Source organism: Rhinolophus ferrumequinum, chromosome 2 (assembly GCF_004115265.2).
Source record: "Rhinolophus ferrumequinum isolate MPI-CBG mRhiFer1 chromosome 2, mRhiFer1_v1.p, whole genome shotgun sequence".
In the NCBI taxonomy this organism is placed as follows: Eukaryota; Metazoa; Chordata; class Mammalia; order Chiroptera; family Rhinolophidae; genus Rhinolophus; species Rhinolophus ferrumequinum.
Genome location: NC_046285.1, coordinates 52,537,896 through 52,554,493, shown reverse-complemented (window position 1 = coordinate 52,554,493; position 16,598 = coordinate 52,537,896). Strand labels below are relative to the sequence as shown.

At 40.4% G+C, this 16,598-nt stretch overlaps 1 protein-coding gene across 3 annotated transcripts in view; it reads right to left on the bottom strand.

Annotated features, from left to right (window-relative positions):
* ATP13A3 (ATPase 13A3) overlaps nucleotides 1-15,362 on the bottom strand; it is a 78,684-nt gene extending 63,322 nt beyond the window's left edge. The window contains exons 1-3 of one of the 3 annotated variants that reach the window (XM_033129220.1): nucleotides 15,264-15,348; nucleotides 14,402-14,444; nucleotides 12,751-12,896 (exon numbers count right to left, since the gene is read on the bottom strand). The gene's annotated coding sequence lies outside the window, so the exon portion shown is untranslated. Of the gene's footprint in view, nucleotides 1-12,750; nucleotides 12,897-14,401; nucleotides 14,445-15,263 lie in introns of all 3 variants that reach the window. The other 2 variants (XM_033129210.1, XM_033129223.1) reach the window with 2 other exon arrangements.
* Between the last annotated feature and the right edge of the window lie 1,236 nt (nucleotides 15,363-16,598).

Here is a 16,598-nt window from a genome sequence, read left to right as displayed (position 1 = left end):
TATCCAACATACACCAAAGCAAGACTATATTTACATTTGTAAAGTGCAGTCTTTGTAAATTATACTTTTTTGTATGTTACAAAACAATGTGATAGCTTTAACAAAATACTGTAAGTTATAACTGGGAAAGATAATGTAATTATCTGTCTTAGACTTGATATTAAGAACATTACGAGTTATATAACTTAGCTACCAGTGGCAACAATGTGTTGGGGTAGTAGTGAGAGAGACTTCAATGCTTTTTGAATGCTTTCACCGTCTACATATAATAATATTTTAAAATAGTTAAAGAAAGAAAGGAATGAAAGAAGGAAGACTGAGTGTATGCATATGGATAAACTTCTAATTTTACAATGCATGGTCAACCTTGGGTTTGAACTTGCTTGAAACCGCCAAAGCACTTCATGGTGCTCTATCAGACCATTCTCCAGATTCTCTGGATCTCACTCTTAATTAAGTTACTTTAGCCCAAACAAGTAGTCATTTTCGTAATTTTTAAAAAATTTTCATTACAATTGACATACAATATTACCATGTTTCCCCAAAAATAATACCTAGCTGAACAATCAGCTCTAATGCACCTTTTGGAACAAAAATTAATATAAGACCCGGTCTTACATTTCTTTTTGTGCTTTTTGAAAATTATATTTGAATATTATATTTTACTTATCTTATAGTAAAATAAGACCGGGTCTTATATTAATTTTGCTCAAAAAGTCGCATTAATTAGAGGTGATGGTCTGACTAGGTCTTATTTCGGGGAAACATAGTATTATATAAGACAAGGTTATTATATTATACCTGGTATTATATAAGACCTCATATTATATTATATGTATTATATTATATTTTATTATATTATATTATTCCCAGTCTTATATTATAGTTAAATAAGACCGGGTCTTATACTAATTTTGCTCCAAAAGACTCATTAGAGCTGATTGTCTGGCTAGGTCTTATTTTTGGAGGAAACAGGTAGTTTCAAGTGTATAACATAGTGATTAGACATTTCCATAACTTACGAAGTGATCACCCCAGGCAAGTAATTTTGAAGGCTTCTTTAACAAGTATATTTCTAGTAAGCTACAGTTGTTTATTTCTTTATATATCCCCTCCACATTTTGGCTCCCACTGAGAAAAAGCATGAGCCAGTGACACCACATAAATACAGGAGCAGCAAATTCAAAATTATTTTATCAGACTAATTCATCTATAAGCATTAAGAAGCATATATGCCATATTCATACCATATTAGGGACAGTAGGAAATATAAAACTGTACTCCAAAATACATAATACACAAAACAATGAAAAGAGCACAGAATTCAAGAGTCAGCTTTAATTTGTCCGTAAATAACAATTAATTCACATGAACTATACGCAAGCTCCTTCAACTATCTTGGTTTCAACTTCTCCACTAAAATGAAGCAGTTGTAATAACTCATATGATGTAATCCAACCATGGAAGTTTTTGACCTAAGATAGATAGTAAAGTATGTATTGCCCTGTATATAGTCTGCTGCTGCACTCTTTCACCAGTAGGTGACGTTCCAACATTGAAGGAGGTTGACAGTTTCACAAGTCTTCACAGAGCAGCTGGCTGCTGATCAAGAGTGATTAAAGATAAGAAATTACATATAAGAGGATTTTAGTACCACTGGAGGTACTAATACAGGAAAGTAGGAGTTGCCTATATAATAGAGCCTCTGTTTCATGCATCTCAATTGAAAAATAAGACATGCAATAAACACAAAACAAATGATAATGGGGAGGGGAGGAAGGCAGTGTAGGTACATTATTATTCCCCTAATACTACAGATTACTCCCAAATCCACAATTGTCTGAAACTAGAATCTAGGGATCTTACAATTCTGTGGAGCAGGGGAAAGCAGTGACAAAGAACATATGAAAAAATCAGAAACAAGATGAGGTAAAGTGTAAAAATTGTTGCCTATAGCTGGCAAAAAAAAAAAAAAAAATGGCAAGGAGCACCCTTATAGGTTGCTGTTAAGAGCGAATCTGTACTACCTTTGTGGAAAACCAACTGACAATAAATTAAAATTTAAGCTTCCACATATCTTGATCCAACAATCCCGGTTAGAAATTCACGTCACGTGTACCTATACATAGTATATGGTACCATTAGCCATTTCTTTAAATTCCTCTGCATTGTTAAGATCTATGAAATAAGTAAAAGTTTTGTGCTTTTTTTCTTTGGGGGTGAAAAGTGGGCACTTACAAGCAAAACAACCTAATTGAAACAAATAAGAGGATTGTCAAAAAGCACAAAAGAAACTGCGTGGCATGGGCATCTAATACAATAAGAACTGACAAATCAAGAGTTCTAGTAACAGCGTGTACAAACAAACCAAATGGATAAGTGAGCCTAACTCCCCAAACTAAAAATTACACTTTTAAGTCAGAGATAAGTGGGTTTTGTTAAGTAATATATAAATCAATGTTTATTTTATTCTAATGCAAATTAGTGATTATTTCTTCTAAACTGCAATGCTATTAATCCAAATCCCTAGTAACCTTGTTGACATTTCAATAAGCAATAAAAGGACAGTCTTTGAAATTTAAACATTCATTAATTCTAAGACTCAAATTACCACATTTAGCATAGCTTAAAATCAGGATGCAGCTTAGATGAAGTTTTATTGCTTCTATTGGCAGGTGACCGTCCAAATACAGTGGTCACTATAAGCATGTGCTCAAAGTTGGTCTTAACTGTTCACAGTATTGTCATTTCACTTGAGTAAAGGGTACTGTTGGTAGCACAGTGTCATTTTTAAATGGTTGATTAAACTATTCAAAAAAGTTACATTTTAGTTGCATATTGAAACAAAAGTAATAGCATGAACAGATAGGAACCAAAATAGAGCAGCAGCTGAGAGAAGGACCAGGATGAGAAGGGGGTGGGCAGTAGGAAAAAGTAGAGAAGAAAAAAGAGGGAAGAACAAAAGAAAACTTTACAGGAGTATACTTCTATGTAAGTCTCAGTAGATTAAGGAGTTACATATAGATCCCAGAGATGCCCATTTTTCTTACTAACAGCAAACCCAAAAATATTTTTTTTCATTACTCTGCATGGTTCACTTCAGGATTATTGTATGATTGAAAAAAATCAAAGCCAAGGGGCAGCCAGTTAACTCAGTTGGTTAGAGCGCGGTGCTCTTAACAACAAGGTTGCTGGTTCGATCCCTACATGGGCCACTGTGAGCTGCGCCTCCACAACTAGATTGAAACCACTACTGACTTGGAGCTGATGGGTCCTGGAAAACCAAACTTAAAATAAATAAATAAAGCAAAATCAGTTTTACTCATGATCTATATATTACAGTAGGTTCACATTTCATTCTTCCAGACATTATGAAGACCCAACACAAAGGAAGAAGCACAAAATCACTAGGAAACTATTCTGCACAACAAGTACAATCCTACAAATTTAGAATTATAACTGACAGGCATTTGGATCAACTTTTTAAAATTATGTGAATTAGTCTTTTTCCTCTTTACTCCTTTTTCCCAACTTGAAGCCTACCCATAGTGACTCAGCATAGAAAGGAAGTGCAAAGCCCTAACTACGTATTCAAACAATATTTTAAAAATGCAGCACTTTAAATTGCTATTGAACAGGATATATGGCCTTACTCATGGTACTATCATTACAGAAATCTGAACTTTCTCATTTCCTATGGTCATTCTGTAAGACACTATGAGGTTTGTGTTTTTTTTAAATCGATGTATTGGGTACTGTGCCAACTATAATAATAATGACATTTGTACAGGGATTTTTGGTTTACAGAACACTTCTACAGGGCTTCAAATCTACTTTACTTACCAGTTTTCAATCAACATTGTCTTTTAAAAACGAGGGTCGGGGGTGGGGGAGGAATGTTCACTTAACCAAGATCAGCACTCATCACTTTCCCTAAAAAATCAAGCATGAAGTGACTTTGTATCAAAAAGGAATGACATGCAGACAGCACTATCTTTTAAGGGTCTACTTTCCCAAAAATTCATTTGAAATCCAGTGTACTTGAAATACATCGTCCATAAGAAAAATAGTGACCAGGCTCCCAAGATGGCCCACAAATGATCTTTTTACTCCCACAATTAAGCTGAATTACAGTTCATGTTACGTTAACCTGGGTAATGGGGCAGGTAGCCAGGTTACCAAACTTCTACTCCTCTGTCCACTTCTGACATATTAATATTCCCCAACTCTACTTCTTCTGCTCACTTCTTAATTATCCATTTCTCCAGGCTTCTCTCTTTGTAACATCACCAGTGGCCAAGGACGGCACGACTGCCCATCTACAGTGGCAACTCGCGACTAATCATACTTTTAGCTGATTTCAGTTGGTCTCACGAGCGCCAGACCAACATCCAGACTCAAACGTCTATCATACATGTTTGCATACAGTTAAAATTCAATTTTATCTTTCTTCCCAAAAACATGCCCTACCACCACCGCCACCAATTTCCTCTACTCTAACGAATACAATTGGCCTAAAACCCCATGCCAGGAATTTGGAAGTTATCCTACACGCTTTCCTAACCCACACCTACGTCCACCTGGGTAGTGAGTCTATCATTTCTACCTTTCTCTAATCCGCCTCACCATGCCCTATCTCCACTGGCACAGCCTCCACTCAGGTCCTCATCCCCTAACAGCCCTCATTCAAATCAACAAACGAACAAGGTACGATCATTTCTTTCCCTCCTTAAAATGTCAATAGCTTCCCATTGTCTGCAGCAGGATTTCCCAAACGGGTAAGAGTCCTTCCAATAAAAAAAAAAATTAAAGGCATTTAAAATTGCTATCATAAATTGAAAAAAAAATACTGGATTAAACAAAGTTATGCAGTCCTCTCATTAGCAAGACTTTGAAAAGTCTTACCATTCCACTACCAAGAGGAACTGGAGTGGAAGTGAGGCCCAGTTGGGCTCCAAGGACAAAGTTGCAACTAATTGGCAGCCATGCTAAAGTCCTTCCAAATCTGGCCCTGCCTAGGTATCAACACCATGTGCCATTCGCCAGTGGTTCTCGTTCACCTCACAAACTGTACGTCTCATCTGCATAGAACACCATTTGTGATGCCTCCAACAGCCTCCTGTTTCCAGTAACTCCTGTATGTTACTCTGTCTGCCAGCAACGCCCTTTCCTAACTCGTTCTGCTGAAGAGCTACTACTCGTCCTTCCAGACCCTGTCGTTACCTTCCCTACTAAACTCTGACTGTCTCTTCTACCTTCCAGCAAAGGACTTTTCCCACGTTTGTCCTTCTTCCGTTATGCGGCAGAGAACATTTCCCACAATAATGGACATACAGACTGGGAACCAGGCCAGCACCCAGCAATGCAGCTGAATGAGTGCGACAGGGCAAGACAGGGTAAAATTCTATTTCTGTGGGCAAACTTTGACAACTAAGTACATTTTGTCTTTGGTGTGCCCGCACATCTCAAGCCTATGCCCGCGTCCTGACTCTCCATGATCCGCTTCCCAGGCCCCTCGGTGACCTCACCTAACCCTGTGTAAACACCAGCACAGAGCTACGCTCCTAACTATCAACTACTTCCTCTTCCTCTCAGGCAAGATCACTCTGTTCAGAAGTTAATACAGAAATGAATTACAGCTTCTTAAAGCTGACAAATCTAAGATAAATCTCTAAGTAACAAAATGTTAAAAAGTACGGAGACGTGGGGAGTGGGCACTTCAGTTCTACCACTCAAAGGGTGGCCGGAGCAAGTCTGGAAGTCTCCCTGACTGCGCTTGCCGGAGGGGATCCCCCTTCTACACTTCATCCACTCCTGCCCGGCAGCAGTGGGCACCACTGGCAGAGACAGAGGTAGCACTGGGTGCCACCGCAGTCCTGGGTGTCACCTTTCCTGGACTGAAAGCCTTTGTTTATTTTAGAGATCATTCATGGTTAATTTTTCATTACTATGAACAGAAAGTCTCACCAACATGTTCACCTACAAACTTAAAACACCACTTTTATCCTAGCTAAGTAGTAACTTGAAATCTAACCCCAGACCACTGCTTGATTTAGGAAAAGGCAAATTAATTGAGAAAACCAAGATGTTGACCAAGTATCCTAATATTTTAAAATAAGTCTATAAATAATAAATTAGCATTCTAGCAAGAATGACCACTTGTGATTTCATAAAAAGTCATTTGTTATGATGTCATTGTCTACATGTGCCAAGTACTGTGCTAAATGCTGGAGATGACATAGATTAAATTTCTAACCTCAGGGAGCCAATTCTAGTAGACGAATCCAGCAAGTAAGCTAACATAGACCAAACAAAATAGTTGAGTGCCATAGTACAGTAGGTGTCATGGGAGCAGGGAGGGGGACAGGAGAGGGAAAGGAGGATAGAAAAGACTTCAAAGAAGAACTGTCCCTTGACCTAAGACCTGAAGGGCGTTAATTCATCAAGCAAACAAGCAGTCAAAAGAGGAGAAAGAACAGGGGAATGGACTCCAAGCAGAGGTAAGGCCGTATGCAGAAGTACTAACGTGAGGAATCCTAGAAAATATCAGGAATACAAGTTACTTAAATTGGCTGGAGCACAGGATGGCCTCTGGGGAACGGCTGGGAAGGCGGGGATGAGACAATCAGATTATGATGAGGGCCTTGTCTGACATGATAAAGATATAGATGAACTTATATGTAATGAGTCTGAAAGAGACCCCAGGCCGCGCAAAGGGCCACATCCCGAAGAACACAGTGTGAGTGACGCCCTCTGGACTCGTGTGATGCAGCAGCATGGGTTCGCCTGCCAGACTGTTTATCTCTAAGATGGCAGAACTCATTCATCAATGTAGACTCAGTATCTAGCCCTAAGCTTGGCACATACAGGAACTAAAAAAGCACTGAACAGTTAGATGTGCCAACACAATCCTAAAGGCATAACCAAGAGGCGCTAGCCAAGCCTCCTTCCTCACTGCCTGTAAGATCACAACTCTTACGCACCACAGTAATTGGTAATTGCCACAGCTTTTAACAAAACACGAGAGTCATTCACAGTGGAGACTGTGAATATGGAGACTGATGATGTTAGGTGACGTAGGGGTTCTTTGGTGAATAGTTTGACGGCGTCAGCGATCGGCTGGAGGAGTCCGTAGGGGCCTACAACGTTTGGAATTGCCCAGTACTTTTCGTTCAATGAGGGTTAGAAATGCTACGGCTAAGAGGATAGGGACTATTAGTAGTGGGAGATTAACTATGAACATATTGTTAGAGACAGGAGTTGAACCTCTCTGGCCATAAAAGTTTAAGTTTTATACAATTACCGGGCTCTGCCACTCTAACCTGGGCTGCACCAGAGACAAGAAAGGATTTAGGGAAAAAACACATTTAGATGCTTTTGAACCTGACTAAATGAAGCCGTTTATTCTATTCTTCTTCTCACCAAAAACTTAACAGAAAACAACCAGAGGTTACCTCAAAATTATTCATCAACTGACTCTAAGGCAGTGGTGATAACTATAAAAAGCACATTTTCATATCAAAAGGACCTATGAAATAAAAATTTAAATTTATTTTAACTAAGAATTTGCTAGGTTAGTCTAGTCTTTCAAATAATTAAGTGCTCCAAACAAAAGCAGGCTACTTACCTGTAGGACTTTACATTTTACATAGTAAATTAAATTATGTTATTATAGTTGCCATGTAAAATAAGGATTCCACCTCTCACTTGTGAAATAAGGAAAAATAGTTTTTAGAGAGAAACTTTAGGGAATCATGGACAAAAACTAATTATAAATGAGCTTTAAAAATTGATGGCTTAAAAAGGCATAATCTAGAGATGTATGAAAAATCTTCGGTCTATGAAGAACCAGTAACCCACGTTTAAAGAAATCAAATCAAAGGCCACAGAAGTAAAATTTCAAGTCTCCTTTTTAAAGAAAAGATGTAGACACATTTCACTAATCAGTATTTTCAATGAAAATAAGGCACATAAAATCCTATTAAACACATACAATTAAACACGTTCTTTAATTTTATAATGTGGCCAGGGAGAAAGACAATGGGTAAGTAACAGTAACAGAGGATGGGGGAAAGAGTGCTGCACACACACCCGGAGACACAAAGAGAAAGACAAAAATATACATAAAATGTACATTAGAGATACATGAGATTAACATCTTGAGCTTTTAGGATGTTGTTATCAAAGATACAAAATCATGGCATTTTTGCTCTGAAAAGCCTGAATATAACACCATGTTACCATTGGCTGCTGTTCCACTTTAGGAAGAAAAAAAAGAAAAACAATAGCAATCCTGAATCACGTCTCCCCACAAACACATTTCTCTCTCTCGCTCTCTCTCTCTCTCTCTCTCTCTCTCTCTCTCTTCTCCTCTCTTTTTCAGTATGCTAAATACTACTAACAAATAATAGTAAGTTACCATTTACTGAGCCTTTTATCCTCACAATCCTCAGCTGTATTTTCTTACCTCCATTCAGCAAATGAAGAAACTAAAAAAGGTTAAGTGACTTGACCCAGACTGCAGAGCTATTAAGTGATGAGGCTGGAATTCAAAATGGCTTGTACATGGCTCTGAAGTCCACCTTTTAACCCATACACCAGGCTCTCCTCCCAGGGCATCTTTAGCCACCATTATTTTTTTTTTTTAAGACCTGGTGTTTTCTTACTGTGCTATCCCAAAAGTGATGTTTAGTTTCAGACACTTTAAATTTCATGAAAAAATATTAACAACTTATATAGTTCTTTTAAAATAATGCAGATTTGCTAAGGAAGGCATTAACTCTTAAAAACACTGAAAGGAGCTGAGTATTAACCCAGAATTATACAAGTACCAAGGGTCCCCCAATATTCCCAACTTTATTACTTAGCCTTTTAATTAAGCTACATTTTTTGCATGGTATAACTCTGGGGATATAGCAGATTTCATAAATACCAAATTTCTTTCTCTATTATTCACACTGTGGAGTCACATTATATATGCATTTAATTATATCCATTCAACCTACCTGTGCTGCAGAAAAAAAAAGAAAAACAAGAGAAAAAAAACTTTCCATACTGGTGGTAGGACGCCTGCCCTTCCACCCTTGTACCAGAGCACGCACGCAATGGGACGATAAATCTGCTCTTCCTCAATGTAAAGTCCCATTCACCTGTCAAACGATTATGCCACGTAGCTGACTATAATGCAGCGCACCAAAAAAAGGAACCTGTTCTAAAAGCTGGAGGGAAACTGGCTGTTGGAATTGACAAATATGTCAGTTAACCAGTTTTCAAACTGGTGCTTTCTAAAGGACTTTTTCAAGAGTAATTCTGACAAGATTTTACCTGAAGTGAGAATTTAGGTCCAAAGCCCCCCCACATAAACGGTGATTTGACTTTACTTAGCTCTTTAGATCAGAAAGAATAAGAAATCAAATCATTTGTCTTTTGTATCAAAATAAGTTAATAACTAATGTATTTTCATCCTATTCACAAGTGAGAAAAAAACAATATAGGAACGCTGTAAAGAAGTCATGCTAGACATGTACAAGGGGTGATCAAAAAACTCGATGAATGTTTAAATAAAAAATGTTTATTACAGTAAAAAACACATTGCCATTAACCACCCCCCCACCCACCCCAACACTCCCGCTTACTTCAAATACACTTACTCCATCGTTCCTGTCACTTTCTGAAACAGTTCTGGAAGTCCTCGTTAGTGTCTAATTGCACTGCCGTGGCTGCCTTGATGTCCTAAATCATTTGGACTTTGGGGAAGAGTCAGAAGTCTCATGGTGTCCAATCTAGTGAATAAGGTGGAGGAGGACACATCGTAATGTTTTTATTTGACAAAAATTGCCATATACCAAAAGCAGTGTGTGACACGGTGTATTGTCATGATGGAGGATCATTTACAGCACACTTTAAAACACACCTTCTCTCAACCGTAGCTCACACCCAACTGACTGCACTGAACAAGCTGAAACCTGTCATACACTGTTACTAAGGTTCGACGTGCCACTTCCTGCATTGAAAGATCCCTGCCTTTTCCGTTGGATGGTACTCGGCAGCAATATGCTTTGATCACAAAAGAAAGGCTCAGTGTCACACATCGCTTCTGGTACAGCAATTTCTGTCAAATAAAAACATTATGGTGTGTCCTCATCCCACCTTATTCAGTGGATCTGGCACCATGCGACGTCTGGCTCTTCCCAAAGTCAAAATGACCAGGAAAGGTAAATGTTTTGAATCAATTCAGGCTTCGAGGCAGCCACAACAGCGCAATTAAAGACACTCACGAAAGAGGACTTACAGAAAGTGGCAAGAACAATGGGAGCTGTGTGTTTGAAACGAGGGGGAGGGTTTTGAGGGTAATGTATCTTTTATTGCAATAATTTTTTTAAAAGATTTCAACATTCACTGTATTTTTTGATCACACCTCATATGTGGGAGCTAATTCCATGACTCATTTAAAATATACTAAAAAATGTAATAGAAGCCTGTCAAGTAATCAAAAGCAACCCTTAAAGTTGTTTCTCAGTAGGGAAAAAAACACACACTTAGTTTTGACATGTGCCATTACTGCAGCACAAAATAAAGGCCAGGGTGAAAAGAATAGCCAACTAAGAGAATCTCCTAAACCCCACATACTTTGGCAGCATCACTTACCTCTCCAGATATCAGTTTCCTTTTCTGTAAAAAGAAGGGACTGGTCTATGCCCTATCTATGAACATTCAGCATTATTATTTTCTAATCTCATACCTCTATATTTCAATGTCCAATCACAAATTCCTTTGTGAAAATAAGGAAAACTAAATAAAATACGAGTCAATTAATCTAGCTTGTTATTACTGAGGTAGAACTGCCTTTCACACATAACCCAATAACATTATAAATATTTTTATTTAAAATGTTCTGAGAAAGATTCTACAGAAATCAGAAGTTCTACATCATGTAATCAAGAAATTCTACTTTACAGTTAACTCATTTTTTCCCAGAAATTAATTTCTTACTTAACTAGTATCTTAGTGCTATAGATCACTTAATGCAAGATCCAAAGGAAGTGAAAGTCAACAAAAGAGAGAAATTTTGATTAAAGATTAATTATAATACAACTGAATTCATTCCATCTCACATACATAAATAGACTCAAGTATAGAATACTTCTTCCTGCATTCTCAGTTCATACTCGTATTGGTAGCCTTTGGCAATAGGAAGAGGTAAAAGATACATTTCCACTTAGACTTTCAAAGGAACATGCCTCGGAGGCGCCGTTTCCATAGGTCTACATAGCCTTTTTCCATGGAGAGACAACTTGTGGTACATGCGTCTTTCTTAACGTTTCCTATTTAGCTGGTTTTACCACCTCAGTCCTAGCAAAGGCACCAGGATGAGCCTTTGAGTCAAGGATGTTACTAGATCTGGTGTTGGGATAGTTCTTTGGAGAAACTGTTCCATGGAAACCTCACCAATCCCCATCCTCAACTTTACTCATTCTCAGTTATTGGTACTTGAGTGGTTGTCCCTTTCCTGCATTCCATTTTTCTCCTGCGTATCATTAACTCACTATTATAATAACAATCGTTTTTCCAATTACCATTTTTCATGACATTTCACATTACTTCTATTTTTAATCTTACTAATATAAATGTTTTCACACATAATTTTTGCAATCATTAATTACCATTAACTTCAGGACATTCTATCTTAGAAATACCACCTGTTTTTCTCCAGATTAAATAAGCCTAGAAACTTTTACATATTTTAACCTAAATCTCAAAATATGTGCCCCAATTCTGATCTTATTTCTCTACTATCAAAATAGAAAGATCAACAAAATTCAAGTTAGACTCTAATATTATATCCTTGCTTCTTGTATGTTTCCTGGACTAGGTAGGTGAGTTAATTAGAGCATGGGTTTGATGACTTCAAATTGACTGTCTCCGCAGGCCAGTTAGCTTTATTGCACAAACTATGTTGCAAAACCAAAGACTAAATCCCATCAGCTATCTCTTGGATTCAGATTTAACCAGATGAGCTAAATGGCACAGTCAGAATACATTCCATCACTGGAACAAACATTCTGGTGACCTCTCAGGTAGATGTCACACACTACTGGTATCTTCTTTTAGCATATCACTGTGAATTGTTTCAAGAGTTTTAAGACTGTTATCTTTAATAAGTGATAAGCTGCTAGCTCTTACTCAACTTAGGTCTATTCACAAGGTCTCTCACTTAGTACTTGCGTAGCTAATTTAGGTTACTGAGTACACCAGTAAATAGAACCCAGCTTTACATAAACCAAGGGATCAAGATCATTTTGAAATTCTATTTTCTGTCTTCCAAGATTTTAGAAATTACAACCACCTCATTGTCATTCACAAGCATAAAGTTCTTATTTCCACCAACACCCAGACAACAGGGAAAAAATACAGAATAAAGACAGTTTCACAGAATGCCCCATATCACTGATCATAACTCATCTCGTAGGACTGCTATTAATCTTAGGTATAAAGTATATTCACATTTTAAAACCTTATATGCAGAGTGGTTGCAAAACCACAATGCTATACAAGCAAAGCTTGATTCAGTAAATGGAATGGAGAGTGAAAGGAACTATGTATTATGTGCCAGGAAGAGTGGTACTTTTTCTTTATATGTTCTCAGCTAATCCTCAAAACTCTGAGGTAAGTATTAGTAGACTTTGTTAACTTGAAAAAAAAAAAAAAAAAAAAAAGGAGGAAGAAGAACAGAAAAGTTAAGCAACTTACAGTGTAAGGGACTTTGATGACAGCCAGAATCCTAGCTCTGTTACTGTATGAGAAGAGGTTTCTACTTCTAGGTTTAGCTGTATGTGACCAAGTTAGCTGTATGTGACTCTGAGCAACTTAACATCTCGGAACTTCACTTTCCTCATCTGTAAAATGGAGTTTAAATGAGATACTTCATGTCAAGTGTTTAATTCAAAGCCTAGTATACAGTAAGCTTACTCAATAACTATTAGCATCAGTCAGAGTCAAACGACTAGTTAAGAAAGTTAGAAATCAAACTCAGGTCTGATTCTCCATGCTTTTTCTACTGCAGTATGCTATAGCTGCCAACCCACAATTATCCACATTCTTGAAACATGACATAGATGGGAAACTGATATTACCTAAGTGACACAACTATTAAGAGCTAACTAAACCAACAGAAGTATTTTATCTCTAAATTTAGTAAGCAGAACCAAGCAGAAATTTCATCAGAAGATGGATACTACTTAGACATTCAGGGTTATAGAGCTTTGTTCTGATTCCTATAAAACTATTTTCCTATGTAGGAATTTATCCTATTTGTCTCAAATCACTTGTAAATTAAAACTTAATTACCAGAAGTACCCCAAATAAAACTTCCTGACTGGCCTGCACAAAGAAATCAGCCCTTCTATTACATAATTTGAACACTGCATCAAATTGAGGACTCAGCTTTATTTTCAAAATAAACTGCTACTTAATATTCTATTTAGGGGGCAGCCGGTTAGCTCAGTTGGTTAGAGCGCAGTGCTCTTAACCACAAGGTTCCCAGTTCGATCCCCACATGGGCCACTGTGAGCTGCGCCCTCCACAACTAGATTGAAACAACTACTTGACTTGGAGCGGATGGGTCCTGGAAAAACACAAATAAATAAAACTCTAAAAAATATATATTTTATTTACATATAACTGTACTACTTATAAATTGATTCCAAACAGTGTCATCACTTTTCCTACCCAATCCCCTGACCGAAAACAAGCTTTGTTGTTCTAACAATGTTCAAAAATCTCACTTAACCATCTCACCATCACCTAACGGTGGATATGGCAAAACCAACAATAGTAGCAAAAGAAATTTCCATAACTATTATTAGTAATAGGCTTACTATTTCAAACAACTTCCAGGAACTGATTTGCCTTAAAAAAGGGGTTGCTAAAACCAGAATTGGGTGCCTACATACATATTTTGGCAACTGTAGCCTATTCCACAAGTTAGCAATCCTTTTGAGAAAAGAACGCTACTTATATTCGAGTGAAACAAAATTAACAAATGTGCCTTGGTAGAGAGGCTGAGTTCTAAGCAAAGGTAGAGCATGTAAATGTCCTTCAAAAGACAAATCGCCTTTAACTTTAGCCACAAAGCCTTTAGAAGATAGTGTTCATTTTGCAATAATCTTTTACGTTCCTGCATTTTAGATTTTTTTAAAATTCTAACGTCTGACTCATAGATCTAAAATAGTCATTACATATACAAGTGTTCTCATTTAGCTCAGAACCCTATGTAGGAAACATTGGTTTCTGTTTCTAGGTTTACTACTCCATACCCATTCATTTTGCACTAATATAACCACTAAATATAGCTCTAAGACACTGATGATTAAAAGTAGTTAATTATGTTAGTGATTCATACCTCCTATGTCCAGATACCAAGATCCAAAGATGTTCTGTCAGATCTATGGGAAGAGGAAACGATAAACACCTGTCACAAAAGCTTTCCAAACTGGGAAGCTACTGTCAATCCTCAATCTGATTCACTCGCTCCCCCCACCCGGAAAAAGAGAGAGAGAGAGAGAGAGAGAGAGAGAGAGAGAGAGAGAGAGAGAGAGAGAGAGAGATCATACATCGACCAGAACCTAACTTTGTGAAGGGAATGAGCAGAGCAAAGGCCATAAAGAGAGTAGCCACCTAAGAATTAGAGGAAAGGGGCCTGGTTTTTCTAGCCCTCGTTATGAGTCAAAGTGAGAGGCCTTAATTAAGCAGTTAGAAGTCACTTTTCCTCTCTGGGCCTTAGTTTCTCTGTAAAGTATGGTGATTGGCAAGGAGCTCTACTGTTCCATGGCTACCGGCGAACTCAAGATTCCTTCAGTCGCCACCCGCAGAAACCCATCAAATGATCTGCCAACATCCCTACCTTCAACCACACCATCTCCCGGACTTTCTACACAGGCTGGTGCACCATCCCTCTCCCAAGCCCCAACACAAGGAACGTGTCCAAACCAGGCAGGCCTTCACACCCACAACGTGGATCGCTCCTTCTCGCCTCACCTGTCCTAGAAGACATTCCGTGGTCTCGGAGCGCCCCTCTACACCCCCCACACACCTCCCCCGAAATGATGCCCCACTCTGGCCCGAGGAGGCCGAACATAAGCTCACCTGGTACCCACCACCCCGACAATACCGTTCGCCTCCTCCAACCTCCCCCCCCCCACCCTCCCGCTCCCTGCCCCGCTCACCCTGCCCTCCAGCGCCCAGAGAAAGCCCGGGCCACTCACCGGCCGCCGCTGCCGCCGCGCCGTCTCCTCCGCGGCCTCCAGGCCGGAGCACCCCAAAGGCCACCCACGGGGGGCCGGGGCCGCGGCCCGCCGCTGTCGCCGCCGCCGCCGCCGCCGCCGCCTAGCCTCAGCCCAGCCCCATCGCCCTCGACAGGCGCCGGCGGCCGCGGGTCGCTCGGGCTCAAGGAGCCGCCGCCGCCGCCGCCGTCGCCGCGCGCTGCGGCTGGGGTGAGAGGAGGGAGGCGCCGCGGCGGGGCCCGGCGCTAGGGTGTCCGCGCTCTCCGCCCGCCTGCGGCGGCGGCGTGCAGCGGGACAGAGCGAGAACAAGGGAGGGCGGCAGTGGGAGGCGGGCAGGGGAGGGGGGCGGTCTGCAATCCGAAACGGCTTCCCCCCAGCCAGCTACGTAGCGAACCCCCCTCCCCTCCGCGGTGGCGCCCAGATCTAGCTGCGGGGACAGCCGACAGGCGGGCGGTAGAGCGCGCCGCAAGCTCGGGACTCCCGCGCCGGATGTGAGGTCACGTGGTTGCCTCATCCCAGCGCAGAGGGCGGAGGGGCGCAAAGGGGACGACGGGAGGGGCGGGACCATCGGGTGGGCGGGGCGATATGACAGGCCCCGCCCACCCGTCGCCTTTTTAGCCCCCCCCCCCCGCGCCCAAGCGAATGAAGAAAAGAATGCATTTGAGAGGGCACCCTAAAAACAGTTAAGTGTCAGGGAGGGGGTTACTAACGGAGGACGGCTTTTTTTCCTTTGGCGGGAGGAGGTGGAATATGCCACCCTGGCCGTGCAACGACAAGATCATAATCCAAATCCCTGTTTTATGAACAGGGAAACTGAGGCTCAGTGAGGACCCTAGACTAGACTTGCCCGGAGTCAAGGTCACAGAAGAAGCTTGTGCTAGAATGATGGAGAGGAAGCCAGATTTTAGCTCCCAATCCAGGTCTCTTTTATTCCTTAACAGCACCCCATGCCTTCCAAACACAAACAAAAAAACTACTATAATTCTCATCTGACAACTGGCTCGGCGCGCCCTGCCTCGGGCGGAGGACTGGGAGGCATACCAAGTGAAAGATCCCACATGCCCACTCCCCCCACTCCTGCGGGAAGGAGTTTCTTCAAACAGTGCTGGATGCAAATTAAATACTTCCCTCCGCAGAAGGTTTATCTCCCAGCAGAGCCCCGGCCGGATATACAAATCGCGAGTTTGGTTTTCGCAGCGTCCCTTCTGCGACGCGAGAGCGCACTCTGTCACCTGCTGTCCCGGGCTTGGGCCATCTTTCCGCCCTAAGTCTACTTCGCCCGCGCTTGTGAGACCCGGCGATCAGGCGCGGACGAAG